This window comes from Saccopteryx leptura, chromosome 9, assembly GCF_036850995.1.
Source record: "Saccopteryx leptura isolate mSacLep1 chromosome 9, mSacLep1_pri_phased_curated, whole genome shotgun sequence".
NCBI lineage: Eukaryota > Metazoa > Chordata > Mammalia > Chiroptera > Emballonuridae > Saccopteryx > Saccopteryx leptura.
In genome coordinates this window covers 89,150,525-89,166,692 of record NC_089511.1, presented here as the reverse complement: position 1 = coordinate 89,166,692, position 16,168 = coordinate 89,150,525, and the positions used below count along the sequence as shown (strand labels likewise).

The 16,168-nt window shown below is 39.8% G+C and overlaps 1 protein-coding gene and 1 non-coding gene across 3 annotated transcripts in view; both read right to left on the bottom strand.

Moving 5' to 3' along the window:
- SHLD2 (shieldin complex subunit 2) overlaps positions 1 to 16,168 on the bottom strand; it is a 67,804-nt gene that overhangs the window by 44,477 nt on the left and 7,159 nt on the right. The gene's annotated exons all lie outside the window — the stretch shown is intronic.
- On the bottom strand, positions 15,183 to 15,258 carry TRNAN-GUU (transfer RNA asparagine (anticodon GUU)). The gene has a single exon. It is a non-coding gene; the product is annotated as a tRNA-Asn (tRNA).

The window sequence follows — 16,168 nt, the reverse complement described above, 5'->3', positions numbered from 1 at the left end:
AAAAGTGACAAATAAGTAAATATAACATTTAATATTATCAGCAGAAATACAAGGTAAAAAGTAAAATATAAAAAACTAGTTATACTGTGGTGATGCAGTGAAAAACGCATTGACCTGGAGCGCTAAGGTCAGTGATTAAACACCCTGCGCTTGCCTGGTCAAGGCACATATAGGAAGCAACTACTATGAATTGATGCTTCCTGATTCTTTCTTTCTTTTCTTTCTTTCTTTTTTTTTTTCTTTCTTTCTCTCTCTCTTTCTCTCCCCCTTCTCTCTAAATTCAATAAATAAAAGTAAAAAATAAAAACTAGTTATAGTCTAAAACAGTGGTGTTCAAAAACTGCAGATCACCAGTGTAGGCTGCGTCAAAGCGGCACCTCCCAGATGGAGTTTCCATAGTCAAACAAATTTGAGAAATGCTGGGCTTAACTCTAAACCAGTTTCACTATTTGTTACAAACAGTACAATATGCTGCTTGAAAGCTCTCTGGATCCTGTCTGTTTGGGTTGGAATCTTGGTCCTCCCACCTCCTAGCCTGGCCATGTGACTTTGGGCATGTTGATTCACCACTCTGATCATTGTAGAAGATAGAGCTGTTGTAAAGATTAGAAAGATTAATACATGTGGGGTTGTTATAGCAGAGCCTAAAATAAGAAGTGCTCAATAAATGCTAAATTATTAGTACTAATATCATTTCCCTCAGCTTTGATTAAGCTGATGAAAGTTGATTTGCATAGTGAATTGCCAAGGTAGGTAGAGATGTAGTTTCCAAAACTCACAGGTGGAAGCCACTTTTTTTACAGACCACCCCTCAAGAAGACTGGTTAATATTTTTTTTAAAAATGCTCTTGAAAAATAAGAGACAATTCTACTATTTTTAAAATAAAATATGTTTTTAAAAAAGCAAGGTTAGCATTTCCCGACTGGTGAACACATGGAGGTAACTAGAAGAAAGGTTCATGCCCCTTCCCTCAAACCTCCCCCTATGCTTCTCTTCTGTTTGGCTGTTGTCTCCTTAATAATAAACCAGGAATATCTCCTCACAGATCCCAGCACGTGGATTCGGTGCAGGGAACATGCACGTGCAGGGAAAGGAGAATCGCTGTATTTATTTGTCACTCTTTTATAGCCCTCAGTGGCTACAAGTGAGTGTCTGCCTTATCAATTACCCAAGATATTGTGTGGAACCTATTCAGTCATCATCCAGCCTGGAATCCACTGGACAAGGAGAAGAACGTTTTCCATTATCAAGCTATGGTCACCCTGGTAAGTATCACTCACATCCACTGTTTTGACTTGAAATCAATATTCAAATGATGGTGTTTTCTTCATTTGGTGTTTATTGTGCCCATTTGCAAAATATACAGTCATCACTGGAAGTGTCAATGATACAACCCTTCCATTTAGAATTTTTTCTAAGCAACAAGTGTCATGATTTTCAGAATTGCTTATACCTTTTCACCAGTCACTCCCATGCCTGCCTTCCTCCTCCAGGGCTAAGGCTTGCCAAAGAAGAAAACAGCTCCATTCTCGGGTTCTTCATGGCATGCTGAGCAGAGGCCATAGATTGCTAAACACTGCTAAGTAGACCTGAACACAATGAGGTCACTTAACTTTGTGCATTAGCCAGTATTGCAGTCTGTCAACACAAACACATTTTCCCACAAATTAAAATAAATTTTGAGCCCTGGCTGGGTGGCTCGGTTGGTTGGAGTGTCATCCCAGTGTGCTGCGTTTACGGGTTCCATCCCCAATCAGGGCACATACAGAAACATGTCAATGTCTCTCTCTCTCTCTCTTTCTCTCTCTCTCTTCCCCTTCCTCTCTCTGTCTAAAAATCAATCAATATATATTTTTTTTAATTAGAAATCAGCTAAGACTACCACATTCTTTATTATCACCGCAATCATTCAAAATGTAAGCACTCCAATGATTAATTCTCGCCAGTTAATTCCTCTTTCCTGCTGCACTCTGATCTCATTTCTGCTTTGTACTATCCCTCCTTGAAAATCACACATCCGCCTAACCAGGCGGTGGCGCAGTGGATAAAGCGTCGGACTGGGATGTGGAAGACCCAGGTTCGAGACCCCGAGGTCGCCAGCTTGAGCGCGGGCTCATCTGGTTTGAGAAAAATTCACCAGCTTGGACCCGAGGTCGCTGGCTCAAGCAAGGGGTTACTAGGTCTGCTGTAGCCCCACGGTCAAGGCACATATGAGAAAGCAATCAATGAACAACTAAGGTGTCGCAATGCACAACGAAAAACTAATGATTGATGCTTCTCATCTCTCTCTGTTCCTGTCTGTCTGTTCCTATCTATCTCTCTCTCTGACTCTCTCTCTGTCTCTGTAAAAAAAAAAAAAAAAAAGAAAGAAAGAAAATCACACATCCTTCAATAGCTAAAGTTCCTGATAACCCTTTATATTGTTCCATTGTAAACAAATACCCTAAACCCTGAACCATTTCAAATAACACTCCAGCAATCCTCTTGTCTAAACTGAAATGAATGCAAGCTATTTTTCTCTCACTCAGCAGATGCAAAGCATTCAAGTCATTCCTTGTTCACCATCATAGTTCTTTACCCTCAAATAAAAATACCTCTTTTGAGGTTTATGTCATCTGTTGCTACCTTTCTTTCCTTGTTACGGCCAACTACTGACCTCTTGGTTAGTCTCCCACACTCACTAAAGCCTTCGGAACCTGGTTCAAAATCTTTCTAGCCCTTGTGCTGCCACCGTTCTGTACTCACTTCCTGTGAAGCTGACCCCTGTTACACCCTACCTTTACAGTTCCCTTATCTCCTCAAGTCCAAGAACCTTCATTTTCTCTCACCTGCAGAACCCATTTGGTAGCCAGAACTTGCCTTCAGTCACAGCCCGCAACTATTCCTCCTATTTAGTCTTAAATTTCAACATCCACCTTGACCATTTCATATTCCAGCAGCTACTTTCTGGTTTCGTTTGTTCCCCATTCAGCCTGAACTCATTGGCCCATCACCTCAAACATTCTCATGAACTGCAATCTCTTGCCTCCTCGCCCTTTCTGCCACAGTGGCCCGTAAAACCCAGATCAAGATCAATCCAAATGCTCAACTTATCTGCTTAGACACTCGGGCTGGTGAGGCCTGAGAGGATGAAAAATCATCACACAACTATTTATTCCAGAATCATGAAAAATACATCATTACAATTCTTCTAAGTAATCCAATTCAGTTAGTCCTCTCATTTCCCTCAATAGCTTCAAAATCCTCCCCTTTTCCTCAAACAATTACCGAAATCAAAGGGTTTGCCATTTGGGGTGCTCTATTCAAGAACAAGACATGGTTGTCGTTATGTAGTTTTACTTACTTGCAGCTAGTAAAGGAGAGAGGGGATTCACATCCAAAGCTCTGCCTTCCCAAAGGGAGGCACACCTATTGCTTATATACATTATTTGGTCAATTACATGTTGATTTTTTCTTTGCAGTTGGCTACACTTATCCCCTTAGATTCCTGTCAAACTCATCCTATTTACAACCATGGCTGCCAAATACATACATTTTAGTAAGAACCACCCAGACCTTGAGACAATCACCATCCTTTCCCCCTATAATCTCAGCTGGTGACATTATCCCCCCCACTTCACTGAAAAAAAAAAAATACATCAAGTGTGCTGATGCCCCAAATTCCTTACCTACCATACAAACCCTTTTCTCCATCTGCACCACCCCTCCTTCACTGTTCCCATTCTTATTCAAACTCAGTATCTTTACTCCATTTCTTCTACTCTTAAGGACAATGCTCAATCTCAAATACCTTTTTCCTATACCTTCAGTTTCTCCCTTTATACTGACTCTTTCCATTCAGCATGTAAACATGCTGCAGTCTCCCTCATCATGATACAACAGGCTCTTAACCTACTATCCTATCCTATGTCTCTACTTTTTGTCATAACCAAGCTTTTTGAAAAGAATAGCCCTGGTCAGATCAGCCCAAAGCTCAGAGGTTTCTGGTTTGATCCCTGGTCAGGGCACATACAGGATGAATCAATGTTTCTGTCTCTCTCTCCCTTCCTCTCTGGCTAAAATCAATAAATGAAAATAAAAAATAGAAAAAGAATGTCTTTACTTCCTGTTCCCACTCCCACAACTATTCACTATACATACAGTCTTCAGCAACCTGCCATTGCTCTACTATGGAGATTCTACGGAAACTGGTCTATAGATGTGCTTGTATTAGTTAATCTATATATTTGTTACATTTGACACTGAGATCACTTTCTTAAAACTTCTCAGCCTTCACTTCACATTTACTTTATGACAAAGAACTGGCGATAAGATAATGACCATGACAGTCACAGACCTCAAAAGCTTAAAATAGAATGGAGGAAGCTTCTATGATAATTCATACTTTTCTTTCATCATCACAGATAATTCCTTTCTTTCTCTACTCAACCCTTAATGCTGACCATCCCCCAGGGCTCCTTTCTTTGCATCTCTCACATCCATCCCAGCATCACCATATTTATATTACCTATTAACTGATGGTGAGAAAATTTATATCTCTAAGAATTCTATTCTGAATTCTAAACTCATTTATTCTCTAAAAAAAAGATATTGGCCTAACCTGTGGTGACACAGAGATAGTGTTGACCTGGGATCCTGAGGTCCCAGGTTCAAAACCCCGAGGTCACCGGCTTAAGCACTGGCTCGAGCGAGGGCTTACCAGCTTGAGCACGGGGTCGCTGGCTGAGCGTGGGATCATAGACATGACCCCATGGTCACCGGCTTGAGCCCAAAGGTCACTGACTGCAGCTCCCTCATCAAGTCACGTATGAGAGGCAAAAAATGAACAACGAAGGTGCTGCAACTGTGAGTTGATGCTTCTCGTCTATCTCCCTCTTTCTTCCTTCCTGTTTGTCTTTCTATCTCTAGCAAAAAAATAAAGTTTCCCTAAAAAAATAAATAAATAAATTCAGTGCAGAGGAATAAAATTTAGCCTATAAGAACTTTACTGAAAACAAGAGACTGTTTGATAATAATGAAAGATGCTCCATACTCATTTATGGTTAAAATATATCATTTCTCCCCATAGGAACCTATACATAGTGTAGACATTACAATAGGATATTGTATGTGTTTTTAAAAAATTAATCATGACCAATATTAGACATAGTTAAAATATAAATAACAACATAAGTTCCAACTTTCCAAAATGAGCTAAATTCAAGTCAACTCTTCCTGTGAAAACAACTAAAAACAGTATTATAGTGACAGAAAATGAGTTGACTTTGGGTGATGGGCACACAATGCAATCAATAGTTCAAATGCCATGGAAATGTTTACCTGAAACCTATGTACTCTTATTGATCAATGTCACCCCATTAAATTTAATTTCTAAATTTAGAAAAATGGTTTACCTGTATGGGGGGAATAAATAAAATATAAAAAACAAATTATTTTTCATTTTTTTCTTTAGAAAACAAGTTATTAAAAGTCACTAACAGATAACAAGATAGTAAGAAATTAGCCAACTAAAGTGTAAGAGGAAACCAGGCATCTCGAGAAAGCATTGAAGTTGCTTTTGATCTGAAGGGAAAATAAAAATTTCTGTTTGGTAGATGAGGTACAAGGAACATAATTCAAAAAACAGAACCCACAGAGCCTGACCAGGCGGTGGCACAGTGTATAGAGCATCGGACTGGGATGTGGAGGACCCAGGTTCGAGACCCTGAGGTCACCAGCTTGAGCGCAGGCTCATCTGGTTTGAGCAAAGCTCACCAGCTTGGACCCAAAGTTGCTGGCTCGAGCAAGGGGTTACTCGGTCTGCTGAAGGCCCATGGTCAAGGCACATATGAGAAAGCAATCAATGAACAACTAAGGTGTCGCAATGAAAAACTGATGATTGATGCTTCTCATCTCTCTCCGTTCCTGTCTGTCCCTATATATCCCTCTTTCTGACTCTCTCTCTGTCTCTGTAAAAAATAAAAATAAAAATAAAAGTTTTAAAAAAATAAAAAAATATATAAAAAACAGAACCCACATAAAATGATGAGTCTAAAAAGAGAGTCCCGCCTGACCAGGCAGTGGCGCACTGGATAGAGTGTCAAACTGGGATGTGGAGGACCCAGGTTTGAGACCCCAAGGTCGCCAGCTTGAGCACAAGGTTGCTGGCTCAAGCAAGGGATCATTCAGTCTGCTGTAGTCCCCTCCACCCTCACCCCTGTCAAGGCACATATGAGAAAGCAATTAATGAACAACTAAGGAACTGCAACAAAGAATTGATGCTTCTCATCTCTCTCCCTTCCCTATTTGTCCCTCTCTCTGACTCTGTCTCTGTCACACAAAAAAATAAATAAATAATAAAAGGAAAGTATCCCCACAATAACCTGTAACCCTAAAGGTGACACCCTTAGGGAAACAGCCACTTGACAGCAAAATCAGTCCCTGCAGTCTCATAACCAAGGTTTGCATCATTTGATGGTTCCGAGAATTGCAAACCTTGTATGAAGGCAGCACTTTGCCTGCTCCTGGGCACCTCTGTAAAATGAGGCACAGAAAAAGTAAAACTTGGAAAACACAGAAAGAGTAAGAAACATACAAGATAAAATGAGGGAGGATAGAGTGGGATAAAGACAGTATTTGAAGAGGCAACAGTTGAAAATGTTCTAGAAGCCATAAAAGATCCCCATCTCTAGATTCAAAAATTCCAAAAAAACAAATACAAAATAGAGCCAATAAACTGGTCCTATGAAGAGACACACTATCTGGTGAGCTGCTCCTCCCTCCTTCACTACAGACACATACATACACACACTCCAGGCACAGTCAACTATGATACAGCTACTTAATGCATACCATTTTAATCAGGCTTTTTTGGTTAAAAAAGAAAAGACATTTGGACTACTTTAGAAAGGGGGGAGGAGTTGACAAAAAAGATAAACACAGATTAGAAGTGAAGTGAAAACTGAAAAGCCATCTTTGTGACAAAGTCACATCATAGTTTTCCGGCCAGCATTTAGACTGAATATGGCCGGGCACCTGCCTAAAGGCCAGTCAGTCATTTGTAGCCTGAGGAACAAGGAATGAAGGTCACATGGTATCAAACAGGACCCCCTGAAAGGGCTAAATTTAGGCATAGCAGTGACTATGATTAACATCAACAGTGTCCATGTTGGTCAACATAATAATTTGGCTGATGTGACAATCAAAAATAAATATACTCGTGCTGAAACACAGAGGTTGTCAGTTCAATCCCCGGTCAGGGCACACACAGGAACAGATCAATATTCCTGTCATCTCTGTCTCTCTCTCTCTCTCCTTACCTCTCTCCCTAAAATCAATAAAATAAACATTTAAAAAAATGTTAACATTGGAGAAAGTTGGGTAATTTTACAGTATCTTTTCAACTCTTAAATAAATCTAAAATTATCTCTAAAGAAAAATTATTTCAAAACAAATTATTATAATCCTGGCCAGGTAGCTCAGTTGGTTGGAGCATCAACCCAATATGCCAACATTGTGGGTTGGACCCCCAATCGGGGCACATGCAAACAATCCACCAGTGAATGTATAAATGAGTGTAACAACAAATCAGTGTTTCTCTCTCTTTAGAATCAATCAATAAATAAATAACATTTAAAAAAATATTATTATAAATCTAATTATTTCAAAATAAAAAATACCATTTTAAAAAAGTGAAAAACTTTAATAACCTAATCATCTTTTCTCAATTATTAGTACCTTTATACTTAATGGAGTGCTTTTATGATTCTATATTTATAAAGCACTTTTTTCATTTTTCAGAATTTTCAGCTTTTACACATCTTTTTTAAAACTTTAATTCATTTTTGCCAGTTATTACTGCTTTAACTGATTACCTACAGAGAAAATTTTTTAACTTAAATGTTCCATAATAAGAACAAATATGAAAAAATAGTGATATACAATAGAAATAAGATGAATCTATTGAAACAGGTTAGAAATAAAATCTAAGTATCCCTTGCTATCCCATCTATTCTGTTTCTGAATTCAGATAACCAAAGCTGGGTCAGTGAGGAATACCTGTAGTTGAAATGCACAGGTATTGCAGACTTATGGGGTACTCTTTCTGTTATTCTCATTTATATACTTTTTTAATGTTCTCTAAGAAAATTATTAAAATAATTGAAAATCATAAGAGGCAAAGAACTGGAGTTTCTCAGGACTTGGGCATTTATTTTTCCACTTAAACTTTTTCTAATTAATTTAAAACCAACTGGTATAGCTTCTCCAATGTAGTTTGGTTCACTTTTTTAGTGTTTATATATTTTTTAATCTCATTTTTATTAATTTTAATGCAGTGACATTGATAAATCAGTTAGTGTTTATATTTTTTAAAAGGCAAGAAAGAATATGAAATTACTGCCTGATCAGGCAGTGGCGCAGTGGATAGAGCTTCAGAATGGGACGCGGAGGATCTGGGTTCAAGACCTCAAGGTCGCCAGCTTGAGCGTGGGCTTATCGGGCTTGAGCAAGGCTCACCAGCTTGAACCCAAGGTCACTGGCTCGAGCAAAGGGGTCACTCAGTCTGCTGTAGCCCCCCCCCCACCCCATCAAGACACATATAAGAAATCAATCAATGGACAACTAAGGAACCGCAACAAAGAATTGATGTTTCTCATCTCTCTCCCTTCCTGTCTGTCTGTCCCTATCTGTCCCTCTCTCTGACTCTCTCTGTCTCTGCCACACAAAAAAAGAAAGAATATGAAATTACAGAAGATAGTCAAAGTCCGTAACTCACTAGAATAGACATAAAAATATACCAGATAATTATTATTCAAAATAATTCCATTTTATACCCAACCTAGGAAAAAACATGAAGGTAGGAATAAACAGTATTTGGTTTAATTTCAGCCCTTCATCACAAACCTTTCATTTCTGAAGTCCTGAAATTTCTATCTCTGTATTAGCATTTTCCCACTGACATACTGTTCAGACACTTCATCCATTTTTAAAAAATAGCTGGCCGGACTTTCATTGTTGATGCTGGCAGATATCAAATCATAGAATTTAAGATGGAAACCTTTGTGTTTATAATAATAAACAGATAATAGCTATCTTAGTTTATGGCTTTAGACAGCTTTTAGATGTCCCTCCAAGAAAGCAATCATGACGGTTCCACATTTGATGAGGAAATGGGGGGGGGGCATAGATACATGATGCCTTGAGTACACATTCCATGTATCTTCAAAACAGGTTTATCCCAAGCTGTCTGTTGCTATACCACAGAGTGTCCAATGAGGCTGTCATTTCAATTTCTACATAAAGGCCAGATTAGTCCTCTTGTTAATTTAAACCACTTGCCTATGTGTTACACCATGAGAATAAGTTGCTGATGGCAGCTTCATCTGAAAATCTGCTGAAATCATTGGAACACTTAATATTTCACTATAATTCATGGATTTTCCCCAGAGGTTGAGGATAGGTTGCTATTCTGTCCACTTGTTTGGCTACACAGTAAACATCACAGATTGGGGTTACTACCTTACAAACTGTCAGTGGTAAAAAGCTTTTCAAAAAAAGGAGGCATAATGTTAAAACTATCATCACTATATAAGGTCTCAAAGGAAAATAGACTCTGTAAAGTTCTCAATGTGGAGAACAGGATAGTTTTCAAAGGGAATTAGAATCTGCAGATTTCTCCATGGATTGAATATAAAACCACAAGCATCATAATTCCTAGTGTCATATTTAACAATGTTTCAAACCTTTTTAACCTTGTATTCTAAGAAAATATATTATCACAATAGGATAGCACATAGTAGGTCAGTTATTTTCTGTGGCAAATATGGCCAAAACTGTTGGTTGCCAACTTAGCAATTATTTCTACCACCCTTTTTTTCTTTGCTAGCAGAACCTGCCTGTACTTCAGATGCTAAAAGTGCCAGGAAGGACATGGGCATTGACCCATTCCTATCTACTGGGGCCTAAGAGAGCTAAACCTGGCAGGCCTTTGGCAAAGCTTTTCTTCACCAATAAAGAGATCTGTATATATCAATATATGAGAGGAAACTGCAGTTCTTCTGCATAGTGCAGAAGAACTTATGCAGCTGTGTCTACATAAATATAATGGAACTGCTGTAGAAATGTTACAAGCAAGAGGAAAGATATCACCACCTTGTTGAATATAACACAAAGAAAAGCACTCGGGTCCCAGATAGTACCGCTGAGCCCTGTACCAACAATGGAATAGCATTGCCTACAGGATTCCTGTCAGATAATAGCTATCTTAGTTTATGAATTTAGTTTAAGCCATTTTTATTTGGATCTTATTACTTGAGGGCCAGAGCTTCCTAACTAATATAGTTAGCAAACATCTGTTCGCTCTATGTTATGTAGATAAGGAAGTTAGACCGCTGTCCATTTGCTGACTCCTGCCACCAGCAGTCTCTACCTGGATCCCCATTGCTTCATTCAAGTGTTTCTTCTTTCTTTAAGGAGCAAACTCAGCATAACTATACTCACATCTGAGCTTCACAATAAAGCCTGTTTCTTCCATGATGGCCAATGGGAAGGTACTTTTTTGCTTCTCTAGTATATTTTTCAGTTAAGTCTGCCTTTTTTTTTTTTTTTTTTTTTTAATTTTTCCGAAGCTGGTAACGAGGAGGCAGTCAGACTCCTGTATGCGCCCGACCGGGATCCACTCCGCGTGCCCGCCAGAGGGCGATGCTCTGCCCATCTTGGGGCGTTGCTCTGCCACAATCAGAGCCATTCTAGCGCCTGAGGCAGAGGCCATAGAGCCATCCTCAGTGCCCAGGCAAACTTTGCTCTAGTGGAACCTTGGCTGCAGGAGGGGAAGAGAGAGACAGAGAGGAAGGAGGAGGGAGGGGTGGAGAAACAGATGGGCACTTCTCCTGTGTGCCCTGGCCGGGAATCGAACCCGGGACTCCTGAACGCCAGGCCGACGCTCTACCACTGAGCCAACCGGCCAGGACCCCAGTTAGGTCTGCTTTTAACAGAATCACAGAAGTGTCCCAATTTCTAGCTTACACTTTCTTATTATACAAACTCCAATCCCCATATTGAAATCACAACTGATCTAACACTTCCAAGGAGAAAATTCTAAAGATAGAATAGAGTTGCTGGTATAGAGCGCCACTCACGTTTACTGATAAATGGAGCGAGTAGTGAGGCATCCTGAATGATGAGTAAGTCAATCTGCTGTCCCTTTTTTGTTTTGTTTTGTTTTTTGTTTGTTTGTTTTTTTCTGAAGCTGGAAATGGGGAGAGACCGTCAGACAGACTCCCGCATGCGCCCCACCGGGATCCACCTGGCACGCCCACCAGGGGCAACGCTCTGCCCACCAGGGGGCGATGCTCTGCCGAGACCAGAGCCACTCTAGCGCCTGGGGCAGAGGCCAAGGAGCCATCCCCAGCGCCCGGGCCATCTTTGCTCCAATGGAGCCTTGGCTGCGGGAGGGGAAGAGAGAGAGAGGAAAGAGAGGGGGAGGGGTAGAGAAGCAGATGGGCGCTTCTCCTGTGTGCCCTGGCTGGGAATCGAACCCGGGACTTCCGCACACCAGGCTGACGCTCTACCACTGAGCCAACCGGCCAGGGCAACCTGCTGTCCTTTTTACGTATAAGGAAAACAGAAAATTTAACCTCAACTAAAAAACAAAGGAAAAAAAGAGAGAGACACGAGTTACACATAGGCAAGTTCAGAACCCTACCGTAGTACAGTTAATTTTTAAGAGACCTCATTTGTTTTTACATGCTATGCTGAAAGGGATAAGATCTCACTATTTTCCATGTTTACTCACAACATGGAAAGAACTCTAAGTTGATAAAACCTTGGTTTAATATTGTTCAGCAATGCAGCAAAATAAAAACTGAACCAAACTATACAAACACATATAAACAACATAAGATTTATTGAGAAAAAAAAGTTTTTTAATAGGAAAAAGACAACTTTACATGCTGAAATTTTCAAATCCTTTTCTTTGCTACATTTTCCTTTATTGTGTTTTACTTATTACAAAAACATACTCCCTAAAGGTCAAAATTACAAGTATTTCTGGAATCAATTAGAAACACAAAAGCAAACATCAGAAAAACTTTTCCTGAAAACTGTGGCACAAAGGCTCCAAAAACAATGCATAAGGCACCAAAATCACCAATACTTGAAAAAACGAGAAGTAGGTGAAATTCATTTTCAACCAAATTGCTGTTTGAACAAAACTGTTGTGATGATCAAATTGCTTTTAACCAAAGTATATACTGTCCCATATTTTCCAACCATAGTCTCATTTCTCCGCAGGCATTTGCGTATGGCAAGGGTTGGGAACCTATGGCTTGCGAGCCAGATGTGGCTCTTTTGATGGCTGCATCTGGCTCGCAGACAAATCTTTAATAAAAAAAAATGTTAAAAATATAAAACATTCTCATGTATTACAATCCATTCATTTCCTACCATTCAATGTTCATGGTTGCGAGTGGCTGGAGCCAATCACAGCTGTCCTCCAGGACAACACCAAATTTTTATTGGATAATGCGTAATGTACATGGGTTGTTGTATGGCTCTCACGGAATTACATTTTAAAATATGTGGCGTTCATGGCTCTCTCAGCCAAAAAGGTTCCTGACCCCTGGCGTATGGCATTGTGCTCCCTCAGTCCAGGGCACTGCTCTCCCCACCCTCCTCTGGCTGGCTGATGCAGTACTGACAAGGACTTGTAGACTAAAATCCATTAAATTACTAACAGTGGGACCTGATTTTAAAAATCAGTGTTCCTTTGGGCGGGGGCGTGTGTCTTGTATTAAAAACTCTGTTTAAAAAATTAAATATTTGAGCCCTGGCCAGTTGGCTCAGCTGTAGAGCGTCCGCCTGGCATATGGAAGTCCTAGGTTAGATTCCTGGCCAGGGCACACAGGAGAAGCACCATCTGCTTCTCCACCCCTCCCCCTCTCCTTCCTCTCTGTCTCTCTCTTCCCCTCCCGCAGCCAAGGCTCCATTGGAGCAAAGCTGGCCCAGGCACTGAGGATGGCTCCATAGCCTCTGCCTCAGGCTCTGGAATGGCTCCGGTAGCAATGGAGCAACGCCCCAGATGGGCAGAGCATTGCCCCCTAGTGGGCATGCTGGGTGGATCCTGGTTGGGCGCATGCAGGAGTCTGTCTGACTGCCTCCCCACTTCTCACTTTGGAAAAATACAAAAAAATTAAATTAAATATTTGATTTGTGATATCATTTAGTTTTATTATATCATTTTTAATATCTAGATAGGGTAACAATTTCTGCCAAATACAAACTAAGCAACTTTGTAAGAAAATAAAAATCTGATGACTGTTAAATTCTATTTTCAAATTCACTGCTCATATTTAAGAAGGTAAGGAGTCCCGAGATGAAAGGGTTTGCAAACTGATGTTCTACGTAGTAATAGGTTATTCACTGTGGTACTACGGTAACTTTAAGATACTGAAAACAACCTACATATTCATCAATTATAGACTAGAAAATATAATTTTTGCACAATAAAATACTATGCAACAGTAAAAAAGAATGAGGAGCAATTAGGAAATAAAATAAATCCAGATTGGAAAGGGAGAAGTAAAACTATCTCTATTATACTCTGAAAAGGCAAAACATCGCTGAGAGAAAAGTCAAAGGAACTAAATAAATAAAAAAGCATCTCATGTTCAAGAGATAGAGATGTAATATTGTTAAAACGGCACTACTTTCCAAATTAGTCTAAAGCAGGGGTCCCCAAACTACAGCCCTCAGGCCGCATGCGGCCACCTGAGGCCATTTATCTGGCCCCCTGGTCCCCCCTGCACTTCCAGAAGGGGCACCTCTTTCATTGGTGGTCAGTGAGAGGAGCATAGTTCCCCTTGAAATACTGGTCAGTTTGTTGATTTAAATTTACTTGTTCTTTATTTTAAATATTGTATTTGTTCCCGTTTTGTTTTTTTACTTTAAAATAAGATATGTGCAGTGTGCATAGGGATTTGTTCATAGTTTTTTTTATAGCCTGGCCCTCCAACAGTCTGAGGGCCAGTGAACTGGCCCTCTGTGTAAAAAGTTTGGGGACCCCTGGTCTAGAGAGTCAACATATTCCCAATCAAAATTCCAGCCAGCTCTTTTGAAGAGGTGGATCACCTGATTCTAAAATTTCTATGAAAATTCAAGGGACTCAGAATAACCAAAGAGTCTTAAAACAAAACACAGTTGGAGGACTCACACTTCCCAATTTCAAAACTTCCTGCAAAGCTACAGTAACCAAGACATTGTAGTATGTATACTAGCATAAGGACAGATATGTGGGCAGGTAGAAAAGAACTGAGGAGTCAAGAAATAAACCCTCTATTTTATTTTATTTTTTTGTGACAGAGAGAGGGACAGGGACAGACAGGAAGGGAGAGAGATGAGAAGCATCAATCATCAGTTTTTCGTTGCAGCACCTTAGTTGTTCACTGATTGCTTTCTCATGTGTGTCTTGATGGGGGCGGGGGGGGGGGAGCTACAGCAGATCAAGTGACCCTTTGCTCAAGCCAGCGCCTTGTCAAGCTGGTGAGCTGTGCTCAAACCAGATGAGTCCGCACATAAGCCCGCGACCTCGAGGTTTCAAACCTGGGTCCTCTGTGTCCCAGTCCAACGCTCTATCCACTGCGCCACTGCCTAGTCAAACTAAACCCTCACATTTAAATCAACTGATTTTCGATAAAGAGTGAAGACAATTCAGTGGGGAAGAAACAGTCTTTGGAGTAAATGGCGCTGGAACAAAGGGATATCCACATGCAAAAAAAAATGAAACTGAACTCTTTATCTACTCCATATACAAAAAACAACTCAACATGGATGAAAGACCTACATGTAAAAGATAAAATTATACAACTCTTAAAAAAAAATGAAGGCATAAATCTTTGTACCCTCCCATTAGACAATGATTTTTTTTCCCTTCTTTTCCAAGTGAGAGGAGAAGTAGAAACAGAGAGATAGACTCCCATAGGCACCTGTACCAGGATCCACCCAGCAAACCCCATCTAGGGCCGATGCTCTGACATCTGGGGCCATAATTGCAACTGAGCTATTTTTATCACCTGAGACAGAGGCTCCTCATAGCCAACCTCAGCGGCAGGGGCCAATGCCCTCAAACCAATCGAACCATAGCTGTGAGAGAAGAAGAGAGAGAAGGGAGAAAGGAGGGGAGGAGAAGCATATTGTTGTTTCTGTGTGCCCTGACTGGGAATTGAACCCAGGACATCCACACAACAGGCCAACACTCTACCATTGAGCCAAGTGGCCAGGGCCCTTTTTATTTTTTTAATGCTTATATTGTATTGATTTGAGAGAGAAAAGGAGGGAGAGAGAGGCAAGGACATTGATCTGTTCCTGTATGTGCCCTGACCAGGAATTGAACTGACAACCCTTGCACTTTGGTACAATGCTCCAATCAACTTAGCTATCCAGCCAGGGCCTAAACAATGATTTCTTAGACATAACATCAGAAGCAAAAGGAACAAAAGGAAATATTTATAAATTGGACTTTGATCAAAATTTGTAACTTTTGTGTTGTAAAAAACACAATCTAAAAAGTTGAAACACTTTCAAGTCATATATCTGATAAGGGATTTATATCTAGAATATATAAAGAATTTATAATTTATCTATAAAAAGACAATCTAATTTAAGATGGGAAAAAGACTTTCTCAAAAAAAAATATATATATATATATATATACACAAACGGCTAATGAGCACATGTAAAGCCACTAACATCTTGAGCCATTCAGGAAACGCAAATCAAAACCAAAACTAGCTACAATTTCCCACCAGACAATAAGAAGAATTGAGGAGGATGTGAAATTAAAAGCCTCATACACTGCTGGTAAGAATTTAAATGGTGCTGCAGCTGCTATGGAAAAGTTTGGCAGATTTTCAGATGGTTAAATACAGATTACCATAAACCCCAGCAATTCCACTCCTGGGTATATACCCAAGAGAATTTAAAACCTATGTCTAAACAAAAACTTGTTGTAAGCATGTTCATAATAGCATTATTCACATTAGCCAAAAAGTGGAAATAACCCATATGCCCATCGGTGATAAACAGATTTTAAAAAATGTGATACAGCCATATAATGACTACTTCTCAACCATGAAAAGAAATGAAATACTGACACATGCTATAACATGGATGAATTTTTAAAACATTATGCTA